The 22,705-nt window shown below is 43.3% G+C and overlaps 1 pseudogene; it reads right to left on the bottom strand.

Annotated features, from left to right (window-relative positions):
• The window catches only part of LOC145345615 (COP9 signalosome complex subunit 8-like), a 34,974-nt pseudogene extending 12,709 nt beyond the window's left edge, over positions 1–22,265 (bottom strand).
• Positions 22,266–22,705: the final 440 nt, after the last annotated feature.

Below are 22,705 nucleotides of genomic sequence, written 5' to 3'. Positions count from 1 at the left end.
GGGTATAGTCACATTCTAGCCTGTCAAAGTTTACTTTAAATTATGATGACAATGGTTCACTGTGACTCTTGAGATACTTAATGTCAGATGCCTCTGCCTCCCCCATCTTAGCCCCTGCGGAAAAGCATGACCTATTTTAAAAACTGATGCAATGATACTTTGTTTCTGAACTTTATTCTGCCAATCTTCAACAGCACAGAGGAATAGAATGTGTTAGAAACTTGACTTGTTTCATGGAAGAAAATAGAAGAGAATTATTTGCTTGCTGGTCTGACTTAGAAATTAGTGGAAAGTAAGCCACTGAAGTGAAAAGTTGTTTCTATTTTTTCTTAAGTATTTACTTTGCTATCTGCTGAAGCAATCGTTGCCTGTACCATTTTCTTAAATATTGGCTAATTTATGTTGATACAATTGCACCATAATTTAAATACAGAGTTAAACAAAGAAATGTCCACCTGATTGGTAATATTTTATTAACTGTAATGCGTTTGCCAATTGTCAAAATGATGGATCCAAGCTGCATCTTAACGAGAAGCAAGAAATGCAATTACATTTTTGAGCACAACATTTAGATTTTCTGTTCTCTTGACCCAAATCCACTTATAATTTGAAGATGTTTGCTTGCAACTCATTCGCAATTTTATTTCACATTTTTTTTGCTACAGTCTTGCTGGTCTGTATTGTTTCTCCTTTTTCTTTCACTTTGCATTTTGTGCTGTGTGCGAAAGAAAAGCTCTACATGGCTCCAAGCAGGCAAGCGATTGTTTTCGTCGGCAGAAGCGCAGTCGTGCGGCATGGCACGTATGCAGAGGGCAACCTCGGACCAACGCGCTGATCGAAACTGACTGTTCCGTTTCTGCTGTTTAACAAATCTGCCCGCAGAGAACAATTTGGATACGCATGGTCATTCGGCATTCACTGAAAATGCCCTCGCAATGTCAGGCATGGGATGGCCGACGCCTTCACGGGCTACTAGTTACGCCTTGGTGACAGCCCATCAGACAGAAAGTGTTGTTGCGGACAATGTCAATCAGTCACTTTTTTTTATTAAGGGCCTTTTTTTATTAAACAAACCTAAATATCTGTGTTAATTAATGTCACATTTTGCTTTTGAGTTGACAGGTTAGTAGTTAAAACTGCGGTATAATTAGTTTTAGGAAAAACACTGAATTGGCTGACATTTCAGTTTCAAAAGCATGTCCTGCTGATGAGAAATTCCTGCAAGCTAGGTTTCTGGTGGCACTCAGACCAGAACCGCTTTCACTGCAGAAACAAAGAGGCAGACTCTGTTTGAGCGCTCCTCAAACCCTTGAAAGGAATATCCTTGACTGACCCAAATAAACACCACCTAAGATAATCAAACTTGCAATAAAGATATAAAGGACAAAGGATGCAAAATAAACCTGAGTCAGCAAAGCCTTTTAGCTAGAGCTACCCATTCAAACTCATGTTAACGCCTATATGCAGCCAACTGAAATAAAGCAGCTGCTGCTCCCAGTATAAAACATCGAAAGAACTTGCATTTACATAGCACCTTTCACAACCTTAGGGTATCCAAGAGCCAATAACAGCCAATAACTTACTTGTGAAGTATTGTTACTGTTGGAATCACAACAGCCTATTTGCACATCCCAGCAAGGTTCCACAGTAATGTGATAACCTATTTTTAGTCATGTTGATTGAGGTCTAAATGTTGAGCAGGACACCTTCTCCTACTTTTCTTGGAGATAGATTTTTTTTATATATGTACAATCATGGGAGTTGGGTGTCACTGGCTAAGCCAACATTTATTGTCCATCCCCAGTTGCCCTTGAGAAGGTAATGGTGAGCTGCCTTCTTAAATAACTGATACAACTGAGTGGTTTGCTAGGCCCTTTCAGAGGGCAGTTGAGAGTCAACCACATTGGATAGTGTCATCTGAGAGGACAGCCAGGGTCACTGTCTGGTCTAACGGGCAGTGCCTACAATACTGCAGCACTCCTTTCAGTATTGCATTGGAATATCAGCCCTGATTTTGTGCTCAAGTTTCTGCACTTTTCTTACTGAGTTATGTGATTTACGCCCAGAGTGTAGGACTCCAAAGGTGAATCAAAATTTAAAGAATATTCCATGAGGGGAAAATCAAAGACACATCAAAACAGCAGGACCCCAATGATTTGTATAGATTAAGGCAAAATAATATGGATGCTGGAATCTGAAACAAAAACAGAAAATGCTGGAGAAACTCAGTAGGTCTGACAGCATCTGTGGAGAGAGAATAGAGCCAACGTTTCGAGTCTGGATGACCCTTCCTCAAGAGCTAAAGGCAAAGAAAATCAGATAAGATTTATAACATGAGGGTGAGAGGGGGAGGGGTTGTGTTGGTTTTGATGGGACAAAGGGAATGTAAATGGTGATGATAAAGGCTGAGAAAGCATCCATTAACTGATCTGAATGTGTGAATGGCAAAACAAAGGAACAGGTTGATAGGAGGCTACCTGAGGAATATGACAATTGGCCCTGAAGGGGTGTGGGAGAGAAAGGGGATGGAAACACGATGGAGAGTAAGATTTCAGAAGTGGAAAAATAGAAATAAGAATGACAAGTGGCAAAAGATGATTTACCCAATGACTTGTATCTTGCTTTTAAAAAATTCAGATATCAGCAGTCAAATGATGCGATACTGCAAAACCAAATCACGTTTGTAGACTCAAGCTTTACTTCCAAGCTAATTAATCTTCTCTGTCACAATTAAAATTCAGCAATTTACATTGGCTGGAAACAGTTTGGAAAAAAAATACTTACAAGCCCAAAGATTTTGCCCTGTCTTTCAAATTGTCTCTCTCTCTCTCTCTCTAGATCTACTGTGGGGTTTACCTGACAAATCAGCACATTGCTATTGGGAGAGATGCTAGTGTAATGGTAAAGTCACTGCACTAATGATCCCAAAACCCTGTTAACTCCACATGGCGTTTCTTTCCAAATTGAAAAGTTACTCTTAGTACGAGTGACCATGAAGCCATCGTCAGGTTCACTAATCTGTTTTAGGGAAGAAAATCTTCCATCCTTATCTGGTCTGGCCTAAATGTGATTCATTCATTAAGGGACCCGGGTTCGATTCCGGGCTTGGGTCACTGTCTGTGTGACATGTTCTCCCTGTGCCTGCTCTGGTTTCCTCCCACAGTCCAAAAGATGTGCTGGTTAGGTGCATTGGCCATGCTAAATTCTCCCTCAGTGTACCCGAACAGATGCCGGAGTATGGCAACTAGGGGATTTTCACAGTAACTTCATTGCAGTGTTAATGTAAGCCTACTTGTGACAATAATAAATAAAAACTTAAAAATAAATAACCAAGACTAAAGTAGAGCTGTTAAAAATTCTTAAAGATTTTGATAAAGCAACTCAGGCAAAACATTTCGTTCGTCAGTGAGTTGGTTTGATTTATGCATTAATTTAAAATCATCTCCAAATTGCACAAGCAATAAAATAAATGGAAGAAACTTGAGGAGAAATTCTTTTTGTTGCTAGATTATAGAAACTTGGTGTCCCTGACACATGCACCTCCAGCAGGGATGTTGGATAGTACTCAGAAGCAGGAATCCCATCCATCTTTTCCTTCACTAACCAAACTGTGCAGATGTTAACTGGAATATTCCTATAAGTGGGGTGGCTGAATTTACATTACTCAGCAGCTCTATTAGTTCTCTCTAGAGTTGGCGATCTAACGATTGGTCATCTACCCCAGCAGGAAGTATACACCTTCAGGAAGGAGGGAAAGGGACCAGAAAAGAACCTAGCACTCAGCAGGGTGAGTTGAGTGAGTTGGAGGCTGTGCTGAGTGAGCTGGAGGCTGGATTGAGTGAGTTGGAGGCTTGGTTGAGTGAGTTGGATGTTGGGTTGAATGATTTGGATGTTGGGTTGAGTGAGTCAGATCTTGAGTTGAGTGAGTTGGATCTTGGGTTGAGTGAGTTGGATGTTGGGTTGAGTGAACTGGAGGCTGGGTTGAATGAGTTGGAGGTTGGGTTGAATGAGTTGGAGGCTGGGTTGAGTGAGCTGGAGGCTGGATCAAGTGAATTGGATGTGGATTAGTGAGTTGGAGGCTGGGTACAGTGAGTTGGATGTTGGATTGAGTGAGTTGGAGGCTGGGTTGAGTGAGTTGGAGGCTGGGTCGAATGAGTTGGATGCTGGGTTGAGTGAGTTGGATGCTGGGTTGAGTGAGTTGGATGCTGGGTTGAGTGAGTTGGAGGCTGGGTTGAGTGAGTTGGATATTTGGTTGAGTGAGTTGGATGTTAGGTTGAGTGAGTTGGAGGCTGGGTTGAGTGAGTTGGGTAATGGGTTGAGTGAGTTGGGTGATGGGTTGAGTGAGCTAGATGTTGGGTTGAGTGAGTTGGAGGCTGGGTTGAGTGAGTTGGGTGATTGGTTAAGTGAGCTAGATGTTGGGTTGAGTGAGTTGGAGGCTGGGTTGAGTGAGTTGGATATTTGGTTGAGTGAGTTGGATGTTAGGTTGAGTGAGTTGGATGTTAGGTTGAGTGAGTTGGAGGCTGGGTTGAGTGAGTTGGAGGCTGGGTTGAGTGATGGGTTGAATGAGCTAGATGTTGGGTTGAGTGAGTTGGAGGCTGGGTTGAGTGAGTTGGATGATGGGTTGAGTGAGCTGGATGTTGGGTTGAGTGAGTTGGAGGCTGGGTTGAGTGAATTGGAGGCTGGGTTGAGTGAGTTGGGTGTTGTGCTGAATTGAGCAAGTTGAATACTGGCACCTTGAAATGGTGCATAGATATATCCCATCGGCCAAATGGTTAATTACGCATTTGACTCTTTTTTAGTTTCCTGGGCCTTGTTCCATGGTCTTAACTGTTGGGGAGTTGCACTATCAGTTGACATATTCTCTGCATGTGAGAGGGATGATTGCAGGAATTGAAGGCTTCAACCTTCTTCTCTGTAATTACCATACATGGAATTTAGCACAACTACAAACTGAGCAAAGGATGTTTTAGAGAGAGCTAACTAGTTTTGTAAAACAATAGGTCAGTCATGGAACCAAGTGTGTTTTAGTGGTGAAGGAGGTCACATTATTTTTAGCCTAGAGAGATCCAGAAGGATGAAACAAACTATTTTAATCCCCTTTAGCACTCAGTGCCTTTTATTTTTTTCAAGTATAATTCACTCTTAAATGTTCACTCTTAAACTAGGCTTCAATAGACATATTTTAACAAAAAAACATATTTTCACCTTTTCCTTTAAGCTACTCTTTGAATGTCACTGTCTCCTGTAACTGACTTAATGATTACTTTCACTCTTTGCTCTGATGCACTTTTAATTCTAAGCTTCTCTGTTCATTATAACTAGATTCTGTCTGTGTTGGTGGTGCTCCAGTGAGTCTGCACAGCAACCTGTCCTCCATAAGCCTTTGTATAATGATGATTTGAAGACAATGTGAAGTATTGAATGTAGCAAGGCCAGAGAGGTTACACTGTGTACATTCCATTATATATCTCCAAGCATGGCTTCCAACTGAGTTGGCCAAGACCTGAAGGACATATCTTGGTCTGCAGCAGATGCTGGGAGAATGTGGGAAAAACAGACTTCACTTTATCCTTACCAACATAACTGTCACTGATGTGTAGATCCATGTGATACAGTAAGCACTCTACCCACCTTGTGGAGATGGAATTCTATCTTTATACAGAATATGCCCTTGATTATGTTGTGTGACATTAGTACCACCAGCTCAAACTGGGTATTGTGTTATTAAGTATTGGTATTGCGTTTATATTAGGTTGTTCTTTCATTATTTTTATTACTTTATTAAACTGGGTATCTTGAGATACCATGGGCCATTGGCAGCACGGAATTGTACTCCACCATAACGTATATAACCTTATGGTCAGGCGTACAATTCACTTTAACGTTGTAATCAGATCCAAGGATCAATGCTATTTCAATTTCTTTATCTTTTTTGTGAGTTATGGTTTATAAATGTGTGCCTTTTAAAATAATATATAAATATAGATTAATATTACAATGTTTTATACTATTTTATAACACCACAAAATATTCTAGAGGCACAATAGCAGTCTGCAATATAGAAATGCCTACTTCGGTTTAACCTTTCTTGAATGGGAATCATCTGGAAGTAAATTTGGTATGTAGATATTCTTGAGGTATGTTAATGTTCCACTTTTTAGTCTCCAGATAGAACTTTAGGCTGGGATGGTGAGTTGGAATTCTGCCTGGACCTTACTTGCCTTTGCTAGATATCCAAGTCTTTTTTTTCTTTCCACTGTCTTATTCAGAGAAGGAACTACAACAAACAGTTTACGCACAGTAATGTCACGCAAGCAGCAATGGAATAATGAACAGATGGTGATTGAGGGATAAAGGTTGGCCAGGGCATTAGTGACATATTATCATGAGATATTTTATATCCATCTAAAAGGGCAGACAGTGCTGCTGTTAAATATCTCATCTGAAAGACAGCACACATCTAACAACAAAGCATCCCTTTAATACTGCACTATCAGTGCTGGAATATCAGCTTATCGGTATGAGCAGGATTTGAGCCCACAGCTTACAACTCAGAGGCGAGAATACCACCATTGAGTCTACCAAGGCCGGCACTGATCAGGGAGTATGGTAGCAAGATCTGAGGAGGAAATGATTGCAATGCTTTTGGAATTTTATTCTTTATTATACAGACAGGTCATGACTGAGTCTTCCCACAAACTCTATAAGACCACAGCAATCTAGTAATGTTTTAAATTACAATAGTTTCTATATTGCAGACTGCTAATGTGTCTCTAGAATATTTTGTGGAGTTTCAAAATAATATAAAATATTGTATTATTAGTCTATATTTATATATATTATTTAAAAATGACATATTTATAAGTCATAACTCAGAGAAAAGGTAAAGAAATATTTGCAGGTATGGGGAGCTTTATTTTGGTTCTCAGAAATATCTCAAAGCCCAATCAAATTTCTAGGTCACAATTTGTATTGTCAGGTATTAAGCTCAGCTATAATTTATCCTAAACCGTAAGAACATTAGGTGTGGGCTATTCAGGCCTTTGACCCTGCTTTACAATTCAATTAGATGAGTAACAACTTGCATATATACGGAGCCTGTACATAGCAAAATGTTTCAAAACACTACTGGCTGGTCTGTATCTTGACTTAATTTACATGTCTTTTTGCCATACCAATATAGCCCCTTTACCTAACAATCATCTATCCATAACTCAGTCTTTAGAAGTTGCAACTGACCCAGCATTTACTGGCTTTTTGAGGGGACCTCTACTACCCTATGTGCGAAAAAGTGTTTCCTGATTTCCTTCTTGAATCCTCTAATTTCACCGGATGACATAGAAAAAAGCGATGGATAAAGTGTGAACAATTTGAGGGTAAGGATTAAAGCTTTTAGAACTGAGGTGAGGAGAAATTTCTTCACCCAGAGAGTGGTGAATCTCTGGAATTCACTACCACAGAAAGTAGTTCAGGAAGAAATTAGGTATAGCTCTTGGGGCTAAAGGGATCAAGAGATATGGGGGGAGGCAGGATCAGGATATTGAATTTGATGATCAGCCATGATCATAATGAATGGAGGAATAAGCTCATAGGGGCTATTTCTGCTTCTAGTTTCTCTCCTTCTATGCATACTCCCGTAATGATGCTAAAGTATATACAAAAACATTAGACAGCAACTGGTAAGCTGCTCCATCCAGCTTGCTCCCAACAATTTTGATGCCTTATGTAACATCCATAGGCACTCCTCGTCTCCTAAGTTACAAATAGTTGGAGAGGCAAAAAAAAAGCTAAAAACCCAGGGCAATCAGGGAACACATTGGGAACCTTCATAAATTCAGTGTAATAAATAGTTGGCATTGAAATCCTAAGACAATTGGAGGGCTTAGACAATAGAAACTGAAACACTTGACTAATTTATTAACACAAAATCTGTTAAGTAACCTTAAATTGGCACATCATTGGGGAATTTCTGCAGCAGCAGGTGTGGGAGTGAGTTACAGGAATATAACTAACAAATTCAATTGAAACAGTGTAAAGTTAATTGTGGTTACCATAAAAACAGGACTAACGAAACAGAAACAAAATGGACAAATTGTGCTATCTACTTTTGTTAAATACCAGTGCATATCCATCAATGTTGCCTGATTGCCTACAAATTAAAGGGACTCAATTTGCAAGTGATAAGGAGAAATGTTGATGTGGGACTAAATTGGATAAAGCATAGAGTTAGCACAGCACAACAGGTCAAATCCAACTGCGCTTTAAGATTCTGGAGATGTATAATTCTAATGACATTAACTGCTTATCAAACAAATGTCCTTCAGTAGTTGCAAAGTGATATTTGTCCATTTAGAATAAAGAACAGTACAGCACAGAAACAGGCTCTTCAGCACACCAAGTACAGCAGTTTCTATCCCTCTGTTCGCCTCTCTTTTGTGTGTCTATCAAGATACACCTTGAACATTGCTAACGTGCCTGCTTCCACCACCTCTGCTGGCAGTGCATACCAGACACCCACTACCCTCTGCGCAAAAAACTTTCCCTGCACTTCTCCCCTAAAATTTCCCCCTCTCATCTTAAACGTGTGTCTTCTTGTAGTCGATCTTTCCATTCTGGGAATTTCCAAAGAATTTCAGACATTTATAAACGAGCTTCTAAAATAATGTTTTCACCATAAAGAGGAAACAAACTATAATATTGCACTTAATTTGTTTAAAAACTTGAAATACTTAAAACCGTTTACAACAAAATACTTTAAAAAATTTTTGCCTCTTCTTTTATCTTGGACATTATTCTGCCTGGTTTTTTTGTTGTTCAGTTCACAGATATTAAATGATAGTCAATATCTGTCAGCCCAGAACAGGAAATCTGCACACCCCACTATTCAAACGTTCTAGTAGACTGACTGAAAAATTAATAACAAAAAAAATTACCTTTGTCAGGAAGTTATATATCAGTGCTTTCCAAATCTTTTGCCTTCTGACCCCATTTTAATGCCTCAGATTTGATGTGACCACAGAGTATAAATTTGGGGTGCGTGGGAATTGTTGAGCAGTGGGTAGCTTCAGTTTTTCAGTGGGTGAGGAGGAATGGGGGTGGCCTTCATTTTATTATTAAAGTGCCCATCAACTTTACATATATGGGGTGGCATGGTGGCACATAGATTAGTTGTGTATTATCAATCACACTGCCAGATTTTGAGAGATTGTGTAACAACATGTAAGCCTATGGATGCGATTTTCTTTTGTCTCTGCACTGTGTTTCGTGCTGGAGGAGAAGGCACTCTGCTTGCTGATGAAGGGATCTTATGGTCCTGCCATTGTCAACGGTGCTGAAAGCCTCACCACCAGGAAAGCCACAGAGGGGGCGCACCGTCAATGGGACTGTAAGATCCCATTGGCATGAACAGCAGAAAGGTTCCAGTGGTTGTGTCCCATTAAGATCAGTGTGTAACATGCCTCACGGCACCAGGGACCTGGGTTCGATTCCTGGCTTGGGTCACTGTCTGTGTGGAGTCTGCACCTTCTCCCCGTCTCTGTGTAGGTTTCCTCCAGGTGCTCTGGTTTCCTCCCGCAATCTACTGGCTAGGTGAATTGGCCATGCTAAAGTCTCCCTCAGTGTAACCGAATAGGCGCCGGGATGTGGTGATTAGGGGGTTTTCACAGTAACTTCATTGCAGTGTAATGCCTACTTATAAGTAAGCCTACTTATGACTAATGAGTAAATTTTACATATGAAAGCTGTGTGTTTTTAAACCTAAACTACTTTGTGAAAATGTCATGTTACACACTGGTCTTAATGAAACACAACCACCAAAATCTTGCTGCTGTTCATGCCAGCAGGATCTTATGGCCCTGCCAACGGTGCACCCCCTCTGTGGCTTTCCCAGTGCTGAGGCTTTCAGCACTGTTGACAATGGTGGGACCATAAGATCCCATCATCAGCGAGCAGCGTGCCTTCTCCTCCAGTGCAAAACACACTGCAGAGATAGAGGAAAATCTTGTCCATGGGCTTACATGTCGTTACACAATCTCAAAATCTGGCAGTGTGGTTGACAGTTCACACCTAATTTCCAATGCAACATTGTTGAGGCTGCCTGTGTGAAGCTTGTTTATTCTCTTCCCCTCAAGGTGAACTGCAAGCCAGAGAGAGAAGAGTCAGACACTAAGGCTACCTGAACTAAACTTCTTCACACCCCTCCTAAAAACTGTGGGGTGTAAAAAGCTGGTACACCTACCATGGGACCTTGGAGCTGTCCCCAAGACTTTCCCAGAGAGCTTCTACTCCATGGCTGTCATTACTGCCTCAAACTCCAGGTGTCTCTAAAAACTCACCCTGCGACACCCCTCCCCCCCCGCCCCCCGCAACAAATGGAGTCGACAGTTGAGGAACCCCATTATGTATATTGTCTACACATTCCCTTCTTTGTGTTGTGCAGTGTTAGTTACAATTCCTAATGGCAGCAACATGTTAAGGTAGCTACAGTAATCATTGTTGAGTTAATTCTGTACTTTCCCTAATGTGATATAAGCACACAATCTGGTTATTCTCATTTTGCTGTTTGTGGGAGCTTGTGGTGCACAAGCTGGCTGCTACTATTCCTACTTTACAACAGTGACTGCACATCAAAACACATAATTAGCTGTAAAACAGTTTGGGATATCTTGACGTCATGCTGCTTACATACGACTCTTTTTTTGTTGTCCTAAACAGCTTAATGACTTCACTAAAATAATTTAACACAAGTATGGTAACCAGTATGGTAACTATCAGAGGAAACAAAATGTTCATATTGTTTATCTGAGGCATCAGTGCACTATGTCAGGTTTTAAATATTAAATAGATGCAGAAACATCACATAGTTAGTTTGTCCACAGTAATTAATTAGCCTCCGGCTGCATAGAATGCAGAGTTTGTGATGTTCTAAGTGTTTAATAAATCCTTATGCACTTTAAGAATATAAAATGTTAGGTGATCTCACAACAGAATGGTCATATTGCACACTGCGCACATTGGTTCAATGAGTCTTTAAGTGTTCATTGTGCCCTCCCTGCTTTTTGTTTCTTATCTTGCTCCTGATTTATAATTTACTTTTGAGAACAGATGGCTGACATATTTTGATACCTGCAGATTTGACTTTGGGTCACTAATGGGTGATTGATACTGTAGAAAAAGAGGATGAAAAATGACAAAGCCTTGGGTCATTGAGGTGCATTGGAGCTGAATTAAAATTGTAATACAGCACTATTTAAAGTGCAAACACAGGTTATATGGTCATTTGCTTTTAAACGTTCTTGGGATGGGGCCTTTATTGCCCCAGGTACCCTTAGTTACCCTGAGTACATGAAGGCTCTACCACAAGTCACCTGTAGGATAGGCTATAGGAGGGATGATTAGTTGCAGCAATCCAGCAGTTTTCATGCTCATTTCTTTCATAGAATCATATTGCATAGGAAGAGGCCATTTGGCCCATTTTATCTTCATTGCCTCTCCAAAAGTACCACTACATTCTGCACTCTCTCATTTCCTTCTCTATGAACAGTATGCTTTGTCTGTATAGCAAGCAAGAAACAATACTTTTCACTCTATTCTAATATAAGTGACAATAATGAATCAAATCAAAAAGTATTCGACTCCAAGCGCTCTCCTCATACCCATGCAAGTTGTTCTTTTCTAAGTATATATTAAATTCCCTGTTGGAAATTATCGTTAGAAAATGACCAATAAATGCACCCTCGTCACTGTTTCGAGAAACACATTCAAGATTATGACAACTTGCTGATGAGGGTGGATTCCTTCCATCCCAACCTAAATGTTGGTGGAGAGAGATATCGAACCTGGCTCTGCTGGGTTGACTTACCCCTCTATATTTTCAGACAATAGCCCTTATGAGGCACCATTTTCATCCTTCTCCAGGGGAAAGTCTTCCTCAAAGATATGCTGGCCAGTTGAAGGCCAACAGTTTTACACTATAACAGGGTCAGTGCCACTTCCTGTACTGAAGTGTTCTAACACAAGCTTTGGGAAACTCCATTATAAACCTTGCTCCAGTCTAATAGTTAACCACTATTCTCTGTTTCCTGTCACCCAGCCAATTTTCGTTTATCATTCATGGGATGTGGACTCTGCTGGCCAGGCCAGCATTTATTGTCTATCCTTAATTATCCTTGAGAAGGTGGTGGTGAGTTGTCTTCTTGAGCCACTGCAGTCCATGGTACCCACAGTGCTGTTAGGCAGGGAGTTCCAGGATTTTGACTCAGTGACAGTGAAGGAACAATGATATGTTTCCAAGTCAGATGGTATGTCATTTGGAGGGGAACTTGCAGGTGGTGGTGTTCCCATATATCTGCTGCCCCTGCCCTTCTGGTTGGTGGAGTTAGTGTTTGAAAAGTGATGCCTAAGGGGCCTTGGTGAGTAACTGCAGTGCTTCTTGTAGATGGCACACACTGCTGTTGCTTCTGTGCGTCAATGATGGAGGATGTGAGTGCTAAGATGGCGAATTAGAGCTCTGATAAAGGGTCATCCTAACTTGAAATGTTGACTCCATTCTCTCTCCATAGATGATGTCAGGCCTGCTGAGATTTTCCAGCATTTTCTGTGTTTGAACTTGAAGATGACTCGGGTGGCTGCTTCGCACGATCGGGGTATGGGCAGACCTGCGCCATGCACACCAATTCAGAAACTACCGCACGCCTGATGATCAGGTTCTTATCCACAATGGAGAGGGAGCATTGCTCCCACAATCCCAATTTCAGCTTTTCGTTGGCAATGTGCTGCTCCCAGTTCATAGCGCATTCCCCAGCCTCTCCAAACCATATCGCCAGCATCTTCAAGTCATCAGTCCTGACAATAAAGGGGACAAAGGATCAGTCAGCCCAGTTCCCAAAGAACATGCTACGGTTCAAAGGCTCCCGATGTCAGTTCGAACTGGTCACTGACCTTTAGGAGCTAGCGACATTGAATTTAAACAGAAGATGGTAACACTGTCCCTGTACAGGGAGGCTTTGATCTGAGTGGCTCTGCTGCCGGGGATCATAACTCCTTTATGTCCGGATTCTTCCTGGTGGATTTGTCAAAAGGTTCTATACAACAAACAGGACACAGGAGAAAGGGTAGTCCCGGCCAGATTTGACCGGAAAATGTTCTGATTGGCACCCGTTGATTGAAACTGCGCTACTGATGTTTATGTAGAGTACAAAGAGAAAAGAGCAAAGAAAATTACAGCATAGGAACACGCTCTTTGGTCCTCCAAGCCTGCACTGACCATGCTGCCCGACTAATCTAAAACTTCCTACCCTTCCGGGGACCATATCCCTCTTCCCATCCTATTCATGTATTTGTCCAGATGCCCCTTAAAACTCACTATTGTATCTGCTCCCACTACCTCCACCCGCAGCGAGTTCCAGGCACCACCACCTTCTATGTAAAAAACCTGCCTCGTCCATCTCCTTTAAACCTTGCCCCTCAAACCTGTGCCCCTAGTAATTGACTCTTCCACCCTGGGAAAAAGCTTCTGACTATCTACTCTGTCCATACCCCTTATAATCTTCTGGACTTCTATCAGATCACGCCTCAACCTCCATCGTTTCAGTGAGAACAAAACAAGTCTCTTCAACCTCTCCCCATACAGGCCAACATCCTGGTAAATCTTTTCTGTACCCTCTCCAAAGCCTCCACATCTTTCTGGTAGTGTGGTGACCAGAATTGAACACTATATTCTAAGTGTGACCTAACTAAGGTTCGATTAAGCTGCAACATAACTTGCCAATTTTTAAATGCACCAATCGATGAAGGCCTTCTCAACTACCTTCTCCACTGGCGTAGCCACTTTCACTGACCTGTGTACCTGTACATCCAGATCTATGTGCCTATCAATATTTTTAAGGGTTCTGCCATTTACTATATATTTCCTCTCTGTATTAGACCTTCCAAAATGCATTACCTCACATTTGTCCAGACTAAATCCATCTGCCATCATCTCTCCGCCCAACCCTCCAACTAATCTATATCTTGCTGAGTAGTTAGATCCAGTTGCAGATTTCCTCCCCAAATCCAAATTTGGAGAGCATGTCCATCATGTAGCTTGTGATACTCTGTCAAACGCCCACTCCTAATCCAGGCTGATGAGGCAGGTGTCCACACTCCTGTCCTGCACAGAGGCAATTGTATCCCTGGGTGGCGCAAGGCTGTCAGAGCTCTTCCTGCCGGGTACAGAATAGATCTAGTCAGAGTGGATCACTGACTCGATTAGCAATGACCTTGGCTAGAATTTTATAGTCTATGTTCAATAGTAAAGTGGGTCATCAATTTCTAATGTCTTCCCTTTCCCCCGTCCACTTGCAGATGAGGGTAATGGTGCCTTTCTTCGTGGATTCAAACATGCAGGACAGCAGATAATAAAGAAAGCAAATGAAATGTTGGCAGTTATAACTAAAGAAATAGAATATAATGGGAAGGAAGTATTGTTGCAGCTATACAAGGCATTGGTGAAGCCACACCTGGAGTACTGTGCACAATTTTGGTCCCCTTATTTGAGGAAAGATGTAGTGGCATTGGGGGCAATTCAGAGGAGGATCACCAGGAGAGGTTTGTCATATGAAGTAAAGTTTATTTATTTAAAATGTATTTATTAGTCACAAATAAGGCTTACATTAACACTGCAATAAAGTTACTGTGAAATTCCCGTAGTCACCACACTCCGGCGCCTTTTTGGGTCAATGCACTTAACATAAGAACATAAGAACATAAGAAATAGGAGCAGGAGTAGGCCATCTGGCCCTTCGAGCCTGCCCCGCCATTCAATAAGATCATGGCTGATCTGTCGTGGCTCAGTTCCACTTTCCCGCCCTCTCCCCATAACCCTTAATCCCCTCTCTTATCAAAAACCCATCAACCCGCTTCTTAAAAATATTTAGCGAGGCAGCCTCCACCACTTCAACGGGCAGAGAATTCCAGAGATTCACCACCCTTTGAGTGAAGAAGTTCCTCCTCAACTCCGTTCTGAACCGCCCCCCCTTTATCTTGAGGCTGTGCCCCCTAGTCCTACTGTCTTTTTTGAGCGGGAAGAGTCTTTCCACCTCTATCCTATCCATCCCATTCATCATCTTATACGTCTCAATGAGATCTCCCCTCATTCTTCTAAACTCTAACGAGTACAAGCCTAGTTTATTCAGCCTCTCCTCATAGCTCAACCCCCTCAACTCCGGTATCAGCCTAGTAAACCTCCTCTGCACTCCCTCCAGGGCCAAAATATCCTTGCGCAGGTGCGGCGCCCAAAACTGCACACAGTACTCCAGCTGCGGCCTCACCAATGCCCTATACAGCTGCAGCAAGACCTCCCTACTTTTATATTCAATCCCCCTCGCTATGAAGGCCAGCATCCCATTCGCCTTCCTGACCACCTGCTGCACTTGCAGGCTGGGTTTTTGCGACTCATGCACAAGGACCCCGAGGTCCCTCTGCACCGTCGCCTGCTGCAGTTTTTCGCCACGTAAGTAATAGTCCTTCCTACCATTCTTCCTACCAAAGTGGACCACCTCACACTTGCCAACATTAAATTCCATTTGCCATTTCCTGGCCCATTCGCCCAGCCTATCTAGATCCTTCTGCAGACTCTCCACACCCTCCGCACAATTTGCCTTTCCCCCAGTCTTGGTGTCATCAGCAAATTTCGACACCCTACACTCGGTTCCCTCCTCCAGATCATCTATATAAATGGTAAATAGCTGAGGCCCCAGCACCGACCCCTGGGGCACCCCACTAGTCACCAACCGCCAATCCGAATAGCACCCATTGACCCCCACTCTCTGCCTCCTATTTGACAACCAATCCTCTATCCACGCTAACACCCTACCCCCAACTCCATGTCCCCTGACCTTCTGCAGTAACCTCTTGTGAGGTACCTTATCAAACGCCTTCTGAAAATCCAGAAAGACCACATCCACCGGCTCTCCTCTATCCACCGCCCTAGACACATCCTCATAGAACTCCAGTAAATTTGTCAGACACGACTTCCCTTTAATGAAACCGTGTTGCGTCTGCCCTATCAAGCAATTAGCATGTCTTTCAGACTGTGAGAGGGAACAGAAGCATGTGGAAGAAACCTACACAGCCACGGGGAGAACATGCAAACCCCACACAGACAATGACCCAAGCTGGGAAGCAAACCCAGGTCCGTGGTGCTATGAGGCAGCAGTGCTAACTATTGTGCTACCGTGCAAAGAGAGATTGAACAATTTAGGCCTATAGTCTCTGGAATTTGGAAAACTGAGGAGAGATCAAATTGAGCTATACAAGATGATAAAAGGCATGGATAAAACAGACACGGAGCGGATGCTTTCTATTGTGGGGCATTCTAGGATGGGAGGTCATAGTCTTAGGATAAGGAAAAACAATTTAAAACAGAGTTGAGGTGAAACTACTTCTCCCAAAGTGGTGTGAATCTGTCGAATTGATTACCCCAAAGTGCAGTGGATGCTGGGGATAGTGAATAATTTTAAGGAGGAGTTAGACAGATTTTTAACTGGTAATGGGTTGAAGGGTTATGGGGAAAAGGCAGGAAGGTGGAGATGACGATCATATCGGCTATGATTGAATGGCGGAGTGGACACAATGGGCTGAATGGCCTAATTCTGTTACAATATCTTATGAACTTATGAAATACAAAAACAATGGCATCATAACAACAACACAAAACAATGGTTCAGCCATGTCTGGAATACTGCTTGCAGTTCAGGCCTCCACGGTAATGGAAAGATATCAAATCCCTTGATAAAAATACAGCACAGATTTACCAGGGTGAGGAACAGTTGGATCTGCCTGTGAAATGTTCTGTCAAGCTAAAGAGATTGGTGGACCTGACAGAGGAATTCCAAAGAGTAAAAGAAATAGATAATATAAATGTGGATGCCTTTTATTGGTTAAATGAATCACAGATAAGAGAAGAATTAGATATATAAACAGAGATTAGAAGAAACTTCTTATTTTCCCAGAGCAATTACTATATTGTATTATGGGATATGGTGACCACAAGTAATGATCAACACTAAATCATTTGTAGCATTTAGAAATGCATGGGATAATTAAAGATGAATATAAAAGGATATGTGGATAAGCCAGGGAAAAATGCAGCCTCAACTCACTACAGACAGACGGTGGCTTCTTTGTGTGATAAAACGTTCCATTCAACACACACAATCATCATACAATCATAGAATTCCTGCAGAAGAGGCCATGCTGCCATCTGAACCGACTCTCCAAAAGAGATCCTATTTAGGCTCAATCTCCCATTGCAGAGAAGGAGAACCATTGGCTGCTGGTGGGATCTTCCAGTCCCACCAAAGACAATGGGCTTTTGCATGGATTGTTAGCCCAGCTGCCAGGGATTCCGCTATTTAATTTTATATATTGGTCTCACAAGTAGGCTTACATTAACACTGCAATGAAATTACTGTGAAAATCCCCTTGCCACACTCCAGCAACAATGTACCCAATTCGGGTACACGAGACAGAATTTAGCATGGCTAATGCACCTAACCAGCACATCTTTCAGATTGTAGGAGGAAACCAGAGCACCCAGATGAAACCTACACAGACGTAGGGAGAATGTGCAGACTCTGCACAGAAGTGACCCAAGCCGGGAATCAAACCTGTGTCCCTGGGAAACGAGGCAATGGCTGAGACTTGAAGTAAGTTTTTTGTGTTGGTCTTCACGGAGGAGGACACAAATAGCTTACCGAATATTAAAGGTAGAGGGTTGTAGGAGATGAAGCCCTTAATACAATTACTGTTACTAGAGAGGTGGTGCTTGGTAGACTAACGGGACTGAAGGTAGACAAGTCCCCGGGACCGGATGGAATGCATCCCAGGGTTCTGAAAGAAATGGCAAAAGTAATAGCAGTGCCTTAGTAATTATTCATCAAAATTTGCTGGACTCTGGGGACCTGCCGGCTGATTGGAAAACAGTTACTGTTACGCTGCTGTTTAAAAGAGGTAGCAGACAAAAGGCAGGGAACTACAGGCTGGTTAGCTTAACGTCCGTAGTTGGAAAAATGCTAGGATCCATCATCAAAGAAGAAATAGCAAGACACCTAGAAAAGAACAGTTCGATCAAACAGATGCAGCAAGGATTCGTGAAGGGGAAGTTGTGTTTAACAAATTTACTGGATTTTTATGAAGATGTGACTAGTGCGGTAGACAGAGGGGAGCCGATGAATGTGGTGTTTTTAGATTTCCAGAAGGTGTTCGATAAGGTGCCTCACAAAAGGTTGCTGCAGAAGTTTAGGGTACACAGAGTTGGGGGTAAAGTGTTAGCGTGGATTGAGGATTGGTTATCTAACAGGAAGCAGAGAGTTGGAATCAATGGGTGCTTTTCTGGTTGGCAGTTGGTGACTAGTGGCGTGCCACAGGGATCGGTGCTGGGGCCTCAACTGTTTATCATATACATAGATGATCTGGAGGAGGGGGCTGAGTGTGGGGTAACAAAATTTGCTGATGACATGAAGATGAGTGGAAAAATGAACTGCATGGAGGATGCAGAAAGTCTGCAGAGAGACCTGGATAGGCTGAGTGAGTGGGCAAGGACCTGGCAGATGGAGTATAACGTTAGTAAATGTGAGGGTATCCACTTTGGTAGAAATAATAGTGGGAAGGATTATTATTTAAAGGGTGAAAAGTTGCAGCATGCTACTGTGCAGAGGGACCTGGGGGTCCTTGTGCACGAATTGCAAAAACTCAGTCTGCAGGTGCAGCAGGTGATCAAGAAGGCGAATGGAATGTTGGCCTTTATCACGAGGGGGATAGAATATAAAACCAGGGAGGTCTTGCTGCAACTGTACAAGGCACTGGTGAGGCCGCAACTGGAGTACTATGTGCAGTTTTGGTCCCCTTATTTGCATAAGGATATATTGGCCTTGGCGGAGTACAGAGAAAGTTTACCAGGCTAATACATGAGATGAGGGGGTTAGCTTACGAGGAGAGATTAAATAGACTGGACCTGTACTTGTTGGAGTTTAGAAGGCTGAGGGGGGTCTTATAGAGACTTCAAGATAATGAAGGGCCTGGATAGGGTAGAGGTAGAGACATTCTTTCCGCTTAGAAAGGAAACCAGAGGTAGAGGGGCACAGCCTCAAAATTAGGGGGGGGGTGCAGTTTAGAACAGAGTTGAGGGGGAACTTCTTCACTCAAAGGGTGGTGAATCTCTGGAATTCTCTGCCCATTGAAGTGGTGGAGGCTACCTCGTTGAATATATTTAAGTCACGGGTAGATAGATTTCTGATAGACAAGGGAATTAATGGTTATGGGGAGCAGGCGGGTAAGTGGAACTGATCCACTTCAGATCAGCCATGATCTTATTGAATGGCAGGGCAGGCTCGAAGGGCTAGATGGCCTACTCCTGCTCCTATTTCTTATGATCTTATGTTCTGGCACTGTGAGGCAGTAGTGCTAACCACTGTGCCACCTGCAGGAGGGGTTGACTTTGATAGATCATATTAGCATCGTTTCTCAGGCCGACATCCCCAGTAAAGAGGCCTTTCCTTTTTAAATTGCTTGAGGAATTGCTTGATAGAGCAGACGCAGCACGGTTTCGTTAAAGGGAAGTCGTGTCTGACAAATTTACTGGAGTTCTATGAGGATGTGTCTAGGGCGGTGGATAGAGGAGAGCCGGTGGATGTGGTCTTTCTTGATTTTCAGAAGGCGTTTGACAAGGTACCTCACAAGAGGTTATTGCAGAAGGTCAGGGGACATGGAGTTGGGGGTAGGGTGTTAGCGTGGATAGAGGATTGGTTGTCAAATAGGAGGCAGAGAGTGGGGGTCAACGGGTGCTATTCGGATTGGCAGATGGTGACTAGTGGAGTGCCCCAGGGGTCGGTGCTGGGGCCTCAGCTATTTACCATTTATATAGATGATCTGGAGGAGGGAACCGAGTGTAGGGTGTCAAAATTTGCTGACGACACCAAGATTGGTGGAATGGCAAATTGTGCGGAGGGTGTGGAGAGTCTACAGAAGGATCTAGATAGGCTGGGCGAATGGGCCAGGAACTGGCAAATGGAATTTAATGTTGGCAAGTGCGAGGTGGTCCACTTTGGTAGGAATAATGGTAGGAAGGATTATTACTTACGTGGCGAAAAACTGCAGCAGGCGACGGTGCAGAGGGACCTCGGGGTCCTTGTGCATGAGTCGCAAAAACCCAGCTTGCAGGTGCAGCAGGTGGTCAGGAAGGCGAATGGGATGCTGGCCTTCATAGTGAGGGAGATTGAATATAAAAGTAGGGAGGTCTTGCTGCGGCTGTATAGGGCATTGGTGAGGCCGCAGCTGGAGTACTGTGTGCAGTTTTGGGCGCCGTACTTACGCAAGGATATTTTGGCCTTGGAGGGAGTGCAGAGGAGGTTTACTAGGCTGATGCCAGAGTTGAGGGGGTTGAGCTATGAGGAGAGGCTGAATAAACTAGGCTTGTACTCGTTAGAGTTTAGAAGAATGAGGGGAGATCTCATTGAGACGTATAAGATGATGAATGGGATGGATAGGATAGAGGTGGAGAGACTCTTCCCGCTCAGAAAGGATAGTAGGACTAGGGGGCACAGCCTCAAGATAAAGGGGGGGTGGTTTAGAACAGAGTTGAGGAGGAACTTCTTCACTCAAAGGGTGGTGAATCTCTGGAATTCTCTGCCCGTTGAAGTGGTGGAGGCTGCCTCGCTAAATATTTTTAAGACGCGGGTTGATGGGTTTTTGATAAGCGAGGGGATTAAGGGTTATGGGGAGAGGGCGGGAATGTGGAACTGAGCCACGACAGATCAGCCATGATCTTATTGAATGGCGGGGCAGGCTCGAAGGGCTATATGGCCTACTCCTGCTCCTATTTCTTATGTTCTTAAACGGGAAATTGCTGCAATGGAAATGCATGGGAACTGAACAACAGGGCAGACAGAGGGTCTACAGTGATGGACATGGTGCAGGAGGTATGGTGAGGGATGGCATAGTCCTGAGAAGACCCTCATATGGATGACCATCGTAAGGCAATGGAAACAGTTGGCCAGAAAGGTCAAACTCCCAGAGTTGGAACCAGAGGCCCTGGCAGCAGCACCACAAGAGATCTAACAATGTGTCTGCGTGGGTTTCCTCCAGGTGCTCCAGTTTCCTCCCACAGTCCAAAGATGTGAGGGTTAGATTGATTGGCCATGCTAAATTGCCCTTTAGTGTCAGGGGCATTAGTAGGGTAAATAAATAGGGGTATGGGGATAGGGCCTGGGTGGGACTGTGGTCGGCGCAGACTTGATGGGCCGAATGATCTCCTTCTGCACTGTAGGGATTCTATGATTCTATGAATGTCAGTGAATGCTTCTTCTCGTCTCCCACCCATAACAAGATCAACCACTCACACAGCCCCAGCACACATTAATTCTTTTTTTAATTAATTCGTAGGATATGGGTGTTACTGGCCGGACCAGCATTTATTGCCTGTCCCTAGTTGCCCTTGAACTGAGGTTCATTCGCTCAGCCATTTCAGAGAGCCAACCACATTGCCTGGGTCTGGAGTCACATGTAGGCCGGATCACGTAAGGATGGCCGATTTCCTTCCCTAAAGATTATCAGTGAACCAGATGGGTTTTTCCGATAATCGACAATGGTTTCATGGTCATCAGTACATTCTTAATTCCAGACATTTTTTATTGAATTCAAATTCCACCAGCTGCCATGGCAGGATTTGAACCCGGGCCCCCAGAACATCAGCCGAGTTTCTGGATTATTATCTAATGCTAATACCCCAAGGCCATTGCCTCTCCTTGATCCAACAGGACTCTTTGGCACTCAGGACTAACCCTTAATGTCCAGAGATTTCACTTGACCCTGACATACCCAAGCCAATGCCACCAGCCTCACACCCACTGCATCCTTCCAGCTATTCAGCTTCGACAGGTGCATCACAGAGAGTGTAACATGCTGACTGCTTTTTGACTCTCTTGCTCCCTTGCAGGGCAAGGTGGTGCATGAAAGGATGGAGGAGGTTAGAGCCAGTCAGGCACAAGGACAGCTGCACCTTCTCAACCCCACTGTGGAGATGGTTCTTTGCACCTTGGCACTATGTGTGGCAGGGCACAGAGCACCAGAAGTTGCTAAAAACATTGAGGACTACGCCCTCACCCCCTATTTGGCATGATGAGGAAGCTGCAGATGGTGTAACCATGGACTATCTGCTTCCTTGCTGACTCCCCTTCCCTCAAAGCAACCTTCCCCTTCTGAATTCCTACTTTCAGGCATCTGTCCATCCCGACCACAGGAAGAGGAAAGAGAGAAACAGCACAGCATTTAATGAACAGGCCCCATCTATCAATCTGCCACTGACAGCCAGCAGTTCAGATACCACCATGGCAATTTCCTTGAGCTAGAATAGAGTTGGGATCAGTGCGTATTGAGTCATCTGGGCATGAATGACTGATAGCCATGCTTCATAGGATTCATCGGCATAGGAGTAGACCTATCAGCCTGTTGAGCCTGCTCTGCCATTCAATTAGATTATGGCTGCCCATTTGCCTCAATGATCTACCCTGACTCACAAGTTATCTAGATTTTAGGCTCACCAACTGGGGAAACATCTTGGGCGGAATTTTATGGCTTTGTTTGTCCTGAAGCCGCAAAATTTGATTTTGATTTGATTTGATTTATTATTGTCACATATATTAACATACAGAGAAAAGTATTATTTCTT

The sequence above is a fragment of the Carcharhinus amblyrhynchos genome, chromosome 7 (genome assembly GCF_965287045.1).
Source record: "Carcharhinus amblyrhynchos chromosome 7, sCarAmb.v2.hapA, whole genome shotgun sequence".
NCBI classification, from domain to species: domain Eukaryota; kingdom Metazoa; phylum Chordata; class Chondrichthyes; order Carcharhiniformes; family Carcharhinidae; genus Carcharhinus; species Carcharhinus amblyrhynchos.
The sequence above is the reverse complement of the archived record's forward strand: the minus strand, read 5'-3'. Positions and strand labels throughout refer to the sequence as shown.